This window comes from Aquila chrysaetos, chromosome 5, assembly GCF_900496995.4.
Source record: "Aquila chrysaetos chrysaetos chromosome 5, bAquChr1.4, whole genome shotgun sequence".
NCBI lineage: Eukaryota > Metazoa > Chordata > Aves > Accipitriformes > Accipitridae > Aquila > Aquila chrysaetos.
In genome coordinates this window covers 46,306,352-46,319,465 of record NC_044008.1, presented here as the reverse complement: position 1 = coordinate 46,319,465, position 13,114 = coordinate 46,306,352, and the positions used below count along the sequence as shown (strand labels likewise).

The following is a 13,114-nucleotide window of genomic DNA, read 5'->3' as shown; positions in this document are numbered from 1 at the left end:
TGTAGGTATATATGTATATAATTAATGTACAAGTGCAGTGACATTCTCACGCATAAGTGGTCTGTCATGAAAACTTGCATTTAATGGTAAAGACAAAACAATTCTAAGAACCAATAGTCTATCCTAATCACAACACACTATGAGACAGGAAGGAAAAAAAGGAATATAGAGGTACAAAAAGATGACAACTGTTGTCTATGTGTATACAAAATTAAATGAATTAATAATCCTCAAAAATAATGGTAAGATTTTTTTTTAATTTAGAAGTAGATATTTGCTTTATGTATAAATTGGAAACATGGATTATTTTCACATCCTCTGATGCACAGGAGTGAAACTTTCTATATTGCCTAAAACTTTAAACATATTCTGACAAAGTGAGCACAGTTCAGAGTTGAGCCCTTCAGTGTGGATATCAGCCATAGTCAACAGCCAAATCTAGTCCTAGAAGGTTTTAGCAAAAGAGAATTCTGACAGTCTTCCTGCACACAGTGGTAGTTTTCCCGGACAGCAATGACTAAAAGTAGAGGGAATACTGTCTACATTAAAATCAGCACCTGTTAGAAATAGGTGTACTCTGGTGGAACCTTTGTAACTACAGTCAGAACCAGGAAGGTAATTAGTGCAGGCTCTAGAGGCCGTTCATTAAATGCTTTTTGAGGCCGGAACAGATAGGCTGTGCACTTCTAGAAGCTTTTGCACTGCACAGAAAAATACTCTATTCTATTGTGGTTACTTATTATAGAAACTTACATAATTAGTAGTCCTGTGTCAAGTGTAGTGTGACTTGCCGTACGGATTATTAGAAAGACACAAAACCCACTGGAAATAATGTTTTTGAGATAATCATAGTCTTGCTCAATGTGGGTTGAAATTACAGATTTTTCTGAAACTGGTCCCTCTACAGGAAATTGACAGACTGGTAACCTCTTTAAAAAAAGTGGGCAACAGTGGGAACCACTTCATAAGTTCTTGAAGGGCTAACAGATACAAGTAAGAAAATTCAATCCTACAATACAGGAAATATGTCTCTGAGTATACTGCTTCAAAATTGGAAAATATTTTCACTCATTGCCTCATCTGTTTAATTTCTAACTTCATTGGCTTTAAAAAAAGTATTCAGCCTTGTGAATTGTTCTGTGATGGAATTTGTATACAAATATTTATTTTATTATACTGATTTATATTCAGTGAGTGGGATCTCTTATTTTACAAAATTAAACTATAACATTATGGTGATTCTTAATGTAGTATCTCTAAAGAAACAATTCCTTTTAATCTTCATAGAATACATACATAATGCCTATAGGAATAATTCATAAAAATAAATCACATTGACACATTCCATGATGTCTTGTAAGGCCCTGCAGGGTGGCAGTGGCAGCAGCCACTTCTATTTAGCATGTGTCTATTCCCCCAAAAGCTTTCTGTCCTAGTTTTAATCTGGCTTTGCATCATGCTAAACAAATTGTTTTGATTTTTTTTTTCTACATTTGAGAGACTATCTGATCTTTCATTTGTAAACTTCTTAAAGGCTGACTGTAGGTTTGAGTCATCGTCATTCTGTCCTCTGTGAGAAAGTTCTATGTACCTATGGCAGTTTTTCATGCGCAATTTCCCTGCTGATGTGAGGGCTTAAAAGAAATGTTAAATGAACTAATATGAAGAATCATAGGATCACAAGATCATAGGATAATTCACGTTGGAAGGGACCTCATAAGGTCTATGAATCCAATGATATATGGGGATGACCAGCTATCCTAGGTACAGCAGAACTAAGTCAGACCAAGAAGGTGGCACTGAGCAGGTCACAAGACTAGCATCATGAATATCATAATATAAAGGTAACAGTCCTGGTATTCTCTTGTGTCATGGCAGTTAAGAGTTGTTTACATACCAAAGTATCACTGTTTATCATTAACTGGTAGTCTGAAAAGCAATCCCATAGGAATCTTTTCTTGTCTCAAGAAAGCTCTTATAGGCTTCTTAAAACTGTTTTCTTATCAATCAAAATAAAGCCTCTCCTATGGAAAATAAAATCTGGAGACCTCTTTTTTCAAAGTTAAGCTTTAGCTATTCTATGGCCTTCTTCCCAGACTTGCATCTATACTAGATACTACAGCTCTGGACCTCTTAACCCTCTACTGTCCTGTTTGGGTATTGTGTATCCTATAATGGAGAGGTGAAAAATACGCTCTGAAAATGTGAAATGCAAATAAGTAATAACTCATAGTAAACATCTATAATGTTTTATTTTATTTATAAACTACAAATGCCCAAATAGCCATAAAATTTACTGTGAAGAAATTTTCCTGCTTGTTTGGAGTTGTCGAAGAAATGGCCTTGTCTCACAGAGTAAGGAGTAAAACATTTTTATTTTTAGATATACATACCTCATGCTACTTCACCATTCCAGTTTAACCACCATAAATGCAAGACACAAATACACAGCTGCAGCATAAAACCAAAAATACCCAACAAACAACACCTCCCCCAACAAGCAGGTCTCACTTAACTGATATTCTAATAGTTCCTCTTTTGTTATTTGATTTAAGGAGAGTTTAAAGGCTATATTGATATTAAGTTGAAACATGTGTTTTACACTGTTTTTATATTATCAGGTAGAAGGTGTAACCCTAGAAACTGTTTCCTATTGAAATTAATACATATTTTAAAACATGATCAGAGAAAGAGAAATTGAGTGAGTGGAATTTTACATAGAAAAAGAAAGTTAAATTTATGGTCTCTGCATACAAAATATTTAGAATATCCTTGCTTTCACAGGTAATAGAATCTTAAGATTTTTAGGTGTTGTACAGCTGTTAGGAAATGCAGGTCATATGTATATATTGTAGTAATACTTCTACAGACAGTAATTTTGAAGTATATTTCTTATAAAGTTTGAAAATATATTTAAAGACGTTGTAGGACAGTGTCTCTTTAAATCTTTATGTATGAAATAGCAATAATGAGGTTTTCTTAGATGAACATTGTTAGCTTTTTTTAAATGAAGGTAGTATATCCCTAGTGGTAACTTGTATAAATTACCTAAGGTTTTTTTCTGTGTACATCTATCCTATAATCCAAAATTAAAATGGTCATATAGGCATGCAGAATATTACCCGCTTCTAGTTTTAAATGTTAAATTACATAAAACCTTTTTTTACTATGTGTTTCATTTGAAGATCTTACAGATTAGTTCTTCTTGGCATTCCTTTAAGAGAGGTTATTGTCTACTCTTGTTTTACAGGTGAGGCAACTGAGATGAAGAAAATTAAACTGACCTATACAAAGTTACTCGATTATTGGCAGAGTTGAAAGCCCAGAGAGAAAAATCATAGCTCCACTGAAGAGAAACCTAAAACTTTGAGATGGTTCAGGAGGGCAAGATTCTCCTACAAGTCTTCTATTTGCGCTGCTAAAATATTTTCCTTAACATTTAAAATAAGAACAGGAATTGTAATATTTAAAGCTATGAAATGGAAGGCAGTATTCGAACTTATTTATGCAAACAGTAGCCTTTCAAAAAAACTTAAACTGAGTCTGACATTGAAAAAAATTTGCAAACTGGACCATAATTCTTGCCTGCCAGAGATAAAAGTATGGTCTGAGCTTCAGCTTGGGCTCAGCAATGCCTCAATTTTCAGTTCTGAGCCAGGACCCTGATGGCAATGCAGCTGCTCAGGTCTCTAGTAACAATCACTATCAACAGTGAATGTAAACTTTGGAATTGTCTTGAGCTATACAACTAACCTGAATTTTTTGTGCGGTTTGAAAAAGAGGGGATTAATACAAAACGATGTTAGAAAGAAAAATCTCTCGACTTTGAAATAACAATTTTTCTTATGGAACTTAATGAAAAATTTCCACATGTAATATGAATTGTTTTGACAGGCTGTGACATTTGTGCTGGAAATGTTACTGAAGGGACTCTAGATGGGCTATACTTTGGTCCTCCTTTGAAGCCAACAGCTTCATATCCATTGACTTCAATCAGAACAATATTATGGCAAGTACCTTTCATAACTGTTTTTATTCTGTTTTTTCTTTATGGAAGATATGTTTATGCACTTGCATTACCAGTTCATCTGTTTGTCTGTCTTTGCAGTAACTTTTAACTGTATTTAACAGAGGGTACTTGACTCAAAGATACTAAATCCCTATAAGTTTCATGAAAATAAGAATCTGGGTAGAAGACCCCAAGTCCTACTAAGGCAAACGCAGAGAGAGACTGACCTTTAACCATTCTGCTTGGTCTGCCCAACAGCCAAGAGGCAACAGCTTGTATATAGGAGCAAACTAACTGTGAAACCCTGGGCTAATCACAGTATGTTCCATATTGTAAAACCTTAATTTTACAACTAGAGATAAGGGGGTGTAAGGAAGGTAGAATGACTAAAATCTCAGATTTTACCAGAAATCAAACTTGGTCCTTAGACCTTTCAATGGCAATATATTTATCCTGTATTTGATGGAGAACAAATACAGATCTTCCCCCTCAAGACTTAGATCTCCTTTACTGACTTTCAAGTAGTTGTCCTCATGGAATACGTTTGCCCCATTGACAGTATTAAAAAGTTTCATTACTTGCTGACTCTTTTTTTTCATGATCTCTACATGTACAGCTGCTGAGTAGTTAAAATAGTTCAATGTGAACCAACAAAATTCATAAAGGATAAGCCCTCAATAGCCATTAAGAACAATAATCAGATGCAACTTCTTGCTTGAGAAATTCTTTATTTTCTTACTGGCGGAAGGGGGAATATGCCAGAATCAGGATGACTCTGCTCATGCTCATGCCTGGTTCTTCTGAGTGTCCTGTAATGGCTAATGATTGTTCTTTCTCATTACTGCGGAAACAATGCAATACCAGGAATGGGCACAGGGCCAAAACCCATCTCCACTCTCCAGAATCCCACTGAATAGTCACTACATTGAGAACATATGAGACATTAAACTGAAAAGAATAGACACTATACTGGGTTGTTATGTTGGAGATAGGCTACTGGGCTAGGTGGACCTTTGCTCTGAGCAGCATGGCCTTTCTTATGTTCTCTGTTCTTACAAGCTGTTGAAACTTGATTAAAGGTCATATTTCAGTCAGAAACCTCTGTGTGACACGTGCCAGCTCTCTAGGACCTGCAGCTAGGGTAGGATTACCTGTGATTTATGACAGCTCTGGAAGTTATAACTAGTGCTGTTAGTGCACAGAAGAACTGAAAGTATGAATATGCTGTTTAGAAAGTAAACCCCTCACAAAAAAAGAAAGGTAAAACTAAAACCTAAAAACTTCACTTTCTTTGAAGTGTACTTTTGCTCTAGACTTGAGACCTGTATGGAACTACCTACCGCATGGTATAACCTGCATAATTTTCTATGTTAGTTTCTAGTTCGAGTGCAAGCTCATAAAATTCCTGTTAGGCACATTCTTGAATAGGATGCTGTACTATTCTGTAGCATCTGGAAACTATGTAGTTGCAATAAGTATCTGCATGTGACAATGTCAAAACCATGTGAATGCATAAGATGCCTCATCTACATATGATAAAAGAGGGAGTTGGATGAGATAATGCAAACTAGTTCATCAAAAGCATGGGTACCATTGTTGAAGTCATCTGGCCTTGAATATTTGCATGTCTATCATGGAAATACTTCATGGTCAAAATAGCAATATGCTGTACACAGTAATCCTATCACATTATTATTTGTGAGACTTTTTTTTTCCCACTCTGAGATGGACAACCAGGATTTTCTGGATCTTGGATAGTCAACTATCTTCAATAATTGAGTCAACTCCCCCTGATTTTACTGTGTTAAGAGCCACATAAGGGCAAATTATGAAGGGTGAGATACATTTTGTGGAGCTCAATCCTAAATGATTCATGTGAAAAGAACATTACATGTAGTCAGTCAGTACTTCTATGAACAGAGCACTTGCAAGACTGTTCCTTATTTCTACAAATATTTATATTAATTAGAATGAAACTATAAATACATATGACAAGGAGACTACCCACAATTGTATTCCCAAATGAAAATCAATCTGATGTGCTCTGCAGATATTGTTGGACAAAATAATCATGGTAATATATGAGGAGGGAAATAGTTGAATATCCACAATTTTCTTCATATGAAAGTCCACTTAAGATGAGGTTGCAGCACTCTTCAAAATAGAACTTAAACTTTAAGATTTTTTTTTTTCCCCTAAAACCTTACAAAACCCCCAAACAAATGACAGAGAACAGTACTAACCCCAATGTATTTTCACTCCACTGATTTAAGGAATGAAACTTTCAGTGTAATTTAAAATGTAGTTCTGTATGTGCTTGGTATAAAGAGTTCCTACTAATCTTCAAAGCTGTGATTTTTGCTCTCTAAATTTGGTCTTCTCTGTCATCCCTTAGTTCCCCAGAATGCATCATCTGACAGTCCATTAGTTGTGTGAGGGACAGAACCTGTTCCCTTCAGTGCCAAGGAGGGGATTGGTGTTCAGTGGGAATCTTATGCGTGAGAGGCCCATCTGGGACTGGCTGATGAATGGCTGTAGTCAAACTTAAGTTACATTCTTTCAAGCAGTTCTAGAATGGAAAACATTATCTGTGGGCTATATGGCTCTTGATTACATTAAAGCAATTATTTTCTGGCTCCTGTGAAACTTTGGAGATGGGGAAATGTTCAAAAAGGTCTGTGTAAAACAGATTGCTGGTTCCAGCTCCCAGTGGCAGGCAGAATACCAGAAATTGTTCTGCCAGAAGGGAGGCCGCCTGAAGTCACCTTCCCCTGGCTTTGCATCCTGTGTCTGGGTTCTTTGATTGCTAGCAAGGATTGACCTCAACTAGTCTTTTCTTCAGTAGGTGCACCAACATAGTCGTCTTTTTTTCTGCTTTAATCCCCCTTTCCATTAAATGTGTGTGAACGTGATCACCTCATTTTCTGTGGTTGAAATTCGCAAATAAGTTTATGATTTATTCAGGAAATGCATCCATCCGTGTGAACACAGTGTAGTTGTCTGCAAGTGATTTCCCTAGGAAACCAGGCTACAAATGGTGATACTCATGCTTTACCCTCTGTGCCAATTAACTCCATTGTGACTATCTAGCCAATGTCTTTCAGTGTGAGACGCCTTTTTGGTGAAAAATGCTTTGGCCCAATTGCTTTTGGCAGTAATACTTATTCTAGGGATATTTCAAAACTGCTCACAGTGAACTGCATGATGCAATCGATCATAAAAATTTGTAGTGAAGGGCATATAATTTACATAGGAAACTTAAAACTTTGTATTAATTTCCTCACTGAAAATAACTCCCTTTTATAATCTCACTGATGTGATTCTTTGTTGTGATCTGTGTCTTCTGAGTTTATAAATGAGTTTTCTTAAAATGAAGGACTTCAGAGCGGTGTGGCAGCAGAGCACCTGCACTCTTTTTGCCAGCAACCTCTGTCCCTCCAGTAGCTGAGCCGTGCTGTGCCCCGCAGCCTGCCCGCGTGGCTGCACCAGCTCCCTCCAGTACCACTTCATTGCCGTGGTGTTACTCGCTTCCTAGGAAGAACAGGTATTGCTGTGCTGAGGGCTCCGGAACAGAAAGGTTGAGATACACTGGAAAGAGGAACTTTTTTTCCGCAGGGATGTCAGCCTGCTTTGGATTTAATGACTGTTTTACTTAGGAATATGTTCAGGTGCTTATTTAAATTAAGCTTTGTATCATCCTGTTTTTTGTTTGTGGGTTTGTTTTTTTTTAAGTTACCTTTGAAGACAGTATAATTTGGGATTAATTTTATTAAGCTAGTGTAAATCTCCTGTGACTACTTATTTCTCCTTAACTAGGAAGGTACTGTAAAAGCAAGAAAACATCATGTTGCTTTTAGCTTAAATTTGTTAACTGTTTTAGTTAATTTAAAAAAGGTCGGCTTCAACAACATAAGCACCTAAACCACCTCCTGTGCGAATTGGAAGTCGCTTTTCGATTTAAACTGTTGAGCTTCATTTCTTGAGCCACAAGCAGGAGGATCAAAGTTTCCCAGAGCACACATGGCCCACGAGCTGTGCTGCGCTCCGCTCGTATGGAGACCTTATGCTCGTCTTTAATTCCAGGCGGGGAGCGGGGACCCGGGAGGCGGCGGCAGGACGGCATCAGGGAACACGGGGAATTAAGAGTTTTCCCCGCTGCAGGGACGAGCCGTTTCGCGCGCTGGCGCCCGGGCAGCCCCGCAGCGGGAACGCGGGCGGCGGGGACGGGGCGGGACGCTGCTGCTCCGCGCCCCAGCAAGGGCCCTCGGCGGGCCCCGGGACGGGACAAGGCGGCGCGCCACAGCCGCTCCCGGGCCTCGGCGGGACGGGGCGGGGCGGGGCGGGACGGGGCCGGCCTCCCCCGGCTTTCGTAACGGGGCGCGGGGAGGGGTCAGCCGCGCCGCCCCGGCAGCCCGAGGCGAGGAGCGGCCCCGGCCCCTCCCGCCCGCTGGGCGGCGGGTCGCACCACCCCCTCCGCCGCCGCTCCCCTCCCCCCCCCCCCCCCCCCGTCACAGCCGGCCGGCGGAAGGATAAATAGTCCTCGCCGCATTGTTCGGCCCCGCGCAACTTTCGGCCGGGCGCTGCGGCGCGGAGCGGGGGCCGCCCTCGGCCGGCGGGGGCCGCCTCGCCGCCGACCCCGTTGAGGGGCGGCGGTGCGCCCAGAGCCAAGCCGGGCCGGGCGGGCGCGGCCAGCTCCGGTCCCTCCGCGGCTGGCCGACCCCGGGGAAGCGCGACTCGGCGCGTCCGGGGCAGTGCTGGGGGCGGGCTGGGCCCCAGAGCCGCGGCGCCGGGGCGGGACCGGCCGGCGGGGTGGGAGCAACTTCCCGCGCCTGTCGGCGGCCCTTGCCCCGCCGCCCGCACCGGTGTGCCCGGCGAGCGCCGGCCCCGACAGCCCGCCGAGCGGCGTTGCCGCCGCCGGGGTCTGGCCGCGGTCAGGGGACGGGGGAGGCCCCGCTGTGGGGACGGGGGAGGCCGCCTCCCGTGGGGCCCTCCCGCCGCGATTGCTCTTTTTAGTCGTCCGTCCGCCCCCCCCCCCCAAGTCAACTTTCCGCTTTTGTAAGAATTCCTCCTGTGATAGATCGTCCCTTACGGCGAGCTAAAGCTTTTGCCCATTTCCTGCTTAGCCAGAAGTACTTGTCGGCGAGCATTTTGTCAGTAGCTATCAGTGCCCCCACCGAAACAGGTTTTGACTTCACGGTGGTCGACCTGCACGCTCCCTCTGGTCCCCTCGTAAGTAATCCTGTTTGGTGAGAGGTTTCACCACTGTAGTCTCCTGCAAACGTTCTAAATCTTTCCTACTGTAGAATATGTTACATAATATATATGTTATATAATTTTAATTACTGCGAGGTAAATATAGCACGCAGCAAGTGAGGCAGCAAATTCAGTTATCTGTAAGATGGGCTGTACTGATAACAGTAATCGCTGCGCAATCATGAGGCTTGGTCATAGGAATACAGCTGTAAGCTCATTTGTAGGATGCTTTTCCAGCGTCTGCTTCGGAAGGAAGAGCTGTAGGAAGAACACAGTGCCTCCCCAAGAGCTTAATCCAAAAGTTTCATGCATGACAACAAAAAAATCTTTTTATTAGTTTTCATTGGCTTGAGTCAGATTCCAAGTGACCCCAGAAACAAGTCAGTAAGTCCCTGCTAGTTGCAGGAAACAAGGTGGTGTTCTCCCTATTGCTGACTCCAAAATGAGCATTGCTCTCCGTACTGGGAAGTCTACTGGAAGCAGCAGTAGAAAGGATTCCGTGGTTTAGGTGAGGGTGGGAATTCGTTACAAAAAACGCCAGCAACTGGAGCAGGAAAGGAGGTTTGCTGACTTTTCTCCAGATGTATGGATTTGCTGAGCGATAGCATTTATCATGGATAAATTGCTGGCTGTGGATGCAGGCTGAGCAGGTACGTGTTGATTTAAAGGAGCCGTTCCAGTGAAAACTCCACCCTGGGTCAAATGCTCTGTTGGGGAGCACCCTAGGAGCTCGTACAGTTTGGGTGGTGGTGGTGAATTAACTCAGTGTGTGTAAATTTAAGAATAAATAAACCAAAAGGAGACATGCAAGCTTAATGATGTTATTCACACAGGCGTGATACATTAAATAGTAATATGGAATACATTTTCTCACATCCCTGAATGCACAACAGCTGTCTGCTGTATCAAATATTTTTCCTTTAAGGAGTGGGTGGAAAGCAATTCATGAAGGCTGTGGAAGCAGTGTATGCGTGTGATTATTTTCAGGGGGATGTGCTCAAGTGATTTGGTTTTTATATTCCTCTTAATTTTTTTATGTCCTGTATGTAATTCTTCTTTTTCATGGTCCTGTTGAAGCACGCGGAAGAATGTTGCCATCGCCATCTGGCAACTAGCAACTCCCTGATTGCACTGGTTGGTAGCTGACCATATTGATGTTGGTAGATGAGCTGTCAGGGCTGTTACCATAAAGATTTACAGTTTTGTCGTATGCTCTGTCAGAGTCTGGAGTTCACTGATGATTTCATGTGCATGCGTTTACCTGTCTCTTATTTGCAGTACTCCGTGAAAGACCTAAGACTTCTCTAAGGAAAGGGTATTTATCCACAAGACTAAAAACTTCACTTATCTTGATAGAAAATTCACTGATGATAATATGGCTGGGAAAGCATCTTCAGGAATTCAGCCCTGATTGCTGGAGTCCTTGCTCACAAAATCACTAGCAAAAAGACTGATGTTTATGATTGCTCCTCTATTTCTGTGCTGTCCATTTGATCCGTTGCTCCCTAGGTAGTGAAGACCTTTTATTTTTAAAGAAGTGAAGGAAAAAAGGGTGTTAACAGTTGCAGAAGACTTCAGGCAGGCACTTCAGCCTTCTGTGTAGTGTACAAGGAAGGTACCGTTGTATCACTGCAAAGCTGGAAGTTTTTCATTTTTGTATGATTTGTGTGGTACGGTTGCTGCATTTGCACATGTGTAAGGAAAGAACTGTAACTAGGGATTGAAACAGGAATGAAACTGGAAGTATTTTGTTACAAATGGAAAACTTTTGTAATTGTCCAAACCAGGTTTAAGATACCTATTTCTTCAAATGTTTTTAAATGTTTATGAAGTCTTACTTGGTCATATTTTCTCATAAAGACCTCTAAATAGCTGAAAGCAGAGAGTTTGTTTTTGATTTTTTTTGTTGGTGTGTTTTTTTTTTTTTTTTTTTTTTTTAACGTTGACCACATTGCTTTCTGTTTCATTTTCTGTGTATGACTATGGTGGAATAAGCATATGCAATGCTTTTTTTTTTTTAACTCCTATCTTTGCAGCGAACAGGAAGAATTTATAGGGAGTGGCAGAGATGAAAGGGTACTACTAAGTAGCAGCTTGAGAAAGGGGTTGGAGATTCTGAGAAGGGGTGAAAGACAATACTGCATGGACATAGAATATTGTGCCTCAGTCTTTCGAGTGTACGTGTTAATTGTGATGAGTGTTACATGAAGAGGAGTTAAAAACTGAATAGGTTAAAGATTCCAAATCTCACCAATGTGGCAGATGATGTTCAGTACCCAGGAAACATTCGGTTAAATCTCTTTTTAGAATTTTATTGTAATACAGGATGTGATAGTTACTGATCTTTCACAACTGTTTTAGTCAAGCTACCTGCATGAGTTTCTTTTGAATTTTCTGAATTGGCCAACTTATTACAATTTTGGCTCCCCAGAGCAATCTCCTGTAGGTCGGACTCACAGTATATTTTGGGCCAAAGCATACTTTTTCCTGAGAGGCCTTGGGTACTTGCTAAGTTGTCTGGCATAATTTCTGGAAACTTCATGTATGTTCTGGTCATTTTTCTACAGGTGCCTGGAAGTGAAGTTTTTCGAAGAGGACAGTCATCCCATAGAGATGTAATGGAGAAGAATGGCTGCTATGGATGTGACTTTTGGTAATGAGCGTGTTTACTGCCAGCACCTGCATGCGAGACAGTGACATGTCATTGTGGACCAAATGGAATATCTTACAATTTTTTGTGTATCTTTGAATGCTATGTCATGGATTATGTTGGATATATCATCTTTCACTCAAGGTTTCTAGCTGCAAATAAAAGCCTACAAATGTGAACCTTAAAACCTTAGGTCAGAGGGCAAATAAAAAGTACTGTGTTTGAAATTAAGTTTTAATTTTAATGCAGTTACACATCAGTACAAATAATTTTTGGCATTATTGCTTCTACTTTCTTTAGATATAGCCAGTTGTCTAATCAACGCTTATCAGTGTTGCAGCTGTACTAACCGGTACTGAGTACCAGTTGGTTGAAAAGTAAAGCTTCAAGAGAAACAACAATATTTTCACACTATGTAAATAGGGGATCTTCCTTGTAACTAAAATATGTTAAATGGCATTCCTCATGAAATGTACAATGATCTCTGTCACTGGGTGCTTTCCTCTAAAATGAAGTGTTATTTATACATCAAAGGGGAAAAGTACACATTTATGTCCCTCAGGGGCACGGAGAATGGAAGTCATTGTGTTGGTATTTTAATACAAATTGCTTCCTGCATTTCTAAGTGGCAAATATATGAATATTCATACACTCACAAGGCCAGATGATCATCCAGTACACAGCCTATACGGGAGGAAAATGGAGGAGAATGTTTTAAGGCTCCAGAATCTCCAGTTTGCCTTTGCCTGAGGGTGGTAAGTTTGTGGATCACCCTCCGCTTCCTCCGGAAGGCGTCACAGTCGGGACCTGGAGGTGGGAAGAGTTGAGCTGGAAGGGACGGGCACGGGGCTGGAGAGCCCTCCGGACAGCCTGCTGCTTTCTGAACCTGGGGGACTGCCAAGCAGCGGCCCGGGGGGGATGAACGCTCCTCCACGCAGCGTGCCCCTCCTGACTGCGCTATCTCCCTGGAGCGTTCTAGGTTCTCCAGGATTTTAAGTATCCTTTTTCACTGCCCTTGTGTTTTGTACGTCCCCTCGCTCCGAAAGAATAATATGCCAGTAGCTGCAGAGATGACTAATGCTCACTTTCAGAGGGAAGGGTCGGTAGCCAGGGTCAGAAGAGAGCAGGCCGAGACGCAGGTGGTGGCAAGTAGGTGCCACCTGGGGGCTCTGCAGGCTTGAGAGACGTGTGTGCAGCTGAGC

At 41.5% G+C, this 13,114-nt stretch overlaps 1 long non-coding RNA gene across 2 annotated transcripts in view; it reads left to right on the top strand.

The window, feature by feature from the left end:
* Nucleotides 1–4,008, top strand: part of LOC115342167 — a 32,281-nt gene extending 28,273 nt beyond the window's left edge. The window contains exon 4 of one of the 2 annotated variants that reach the window (XR_003923659.2): nt 3,251–4,008. This is a non-coding gene — a long non-coding RNA (uncharacterized LOC115342167). The remainder of the gene's footprint in view (nt 1–3,250) is intronic. The other variant, XR_003923658.2, reaches the window with a different exon arrangement.
* Nucleotides 4,009–13,114: the final 9,106 nt, after the last annotated feature.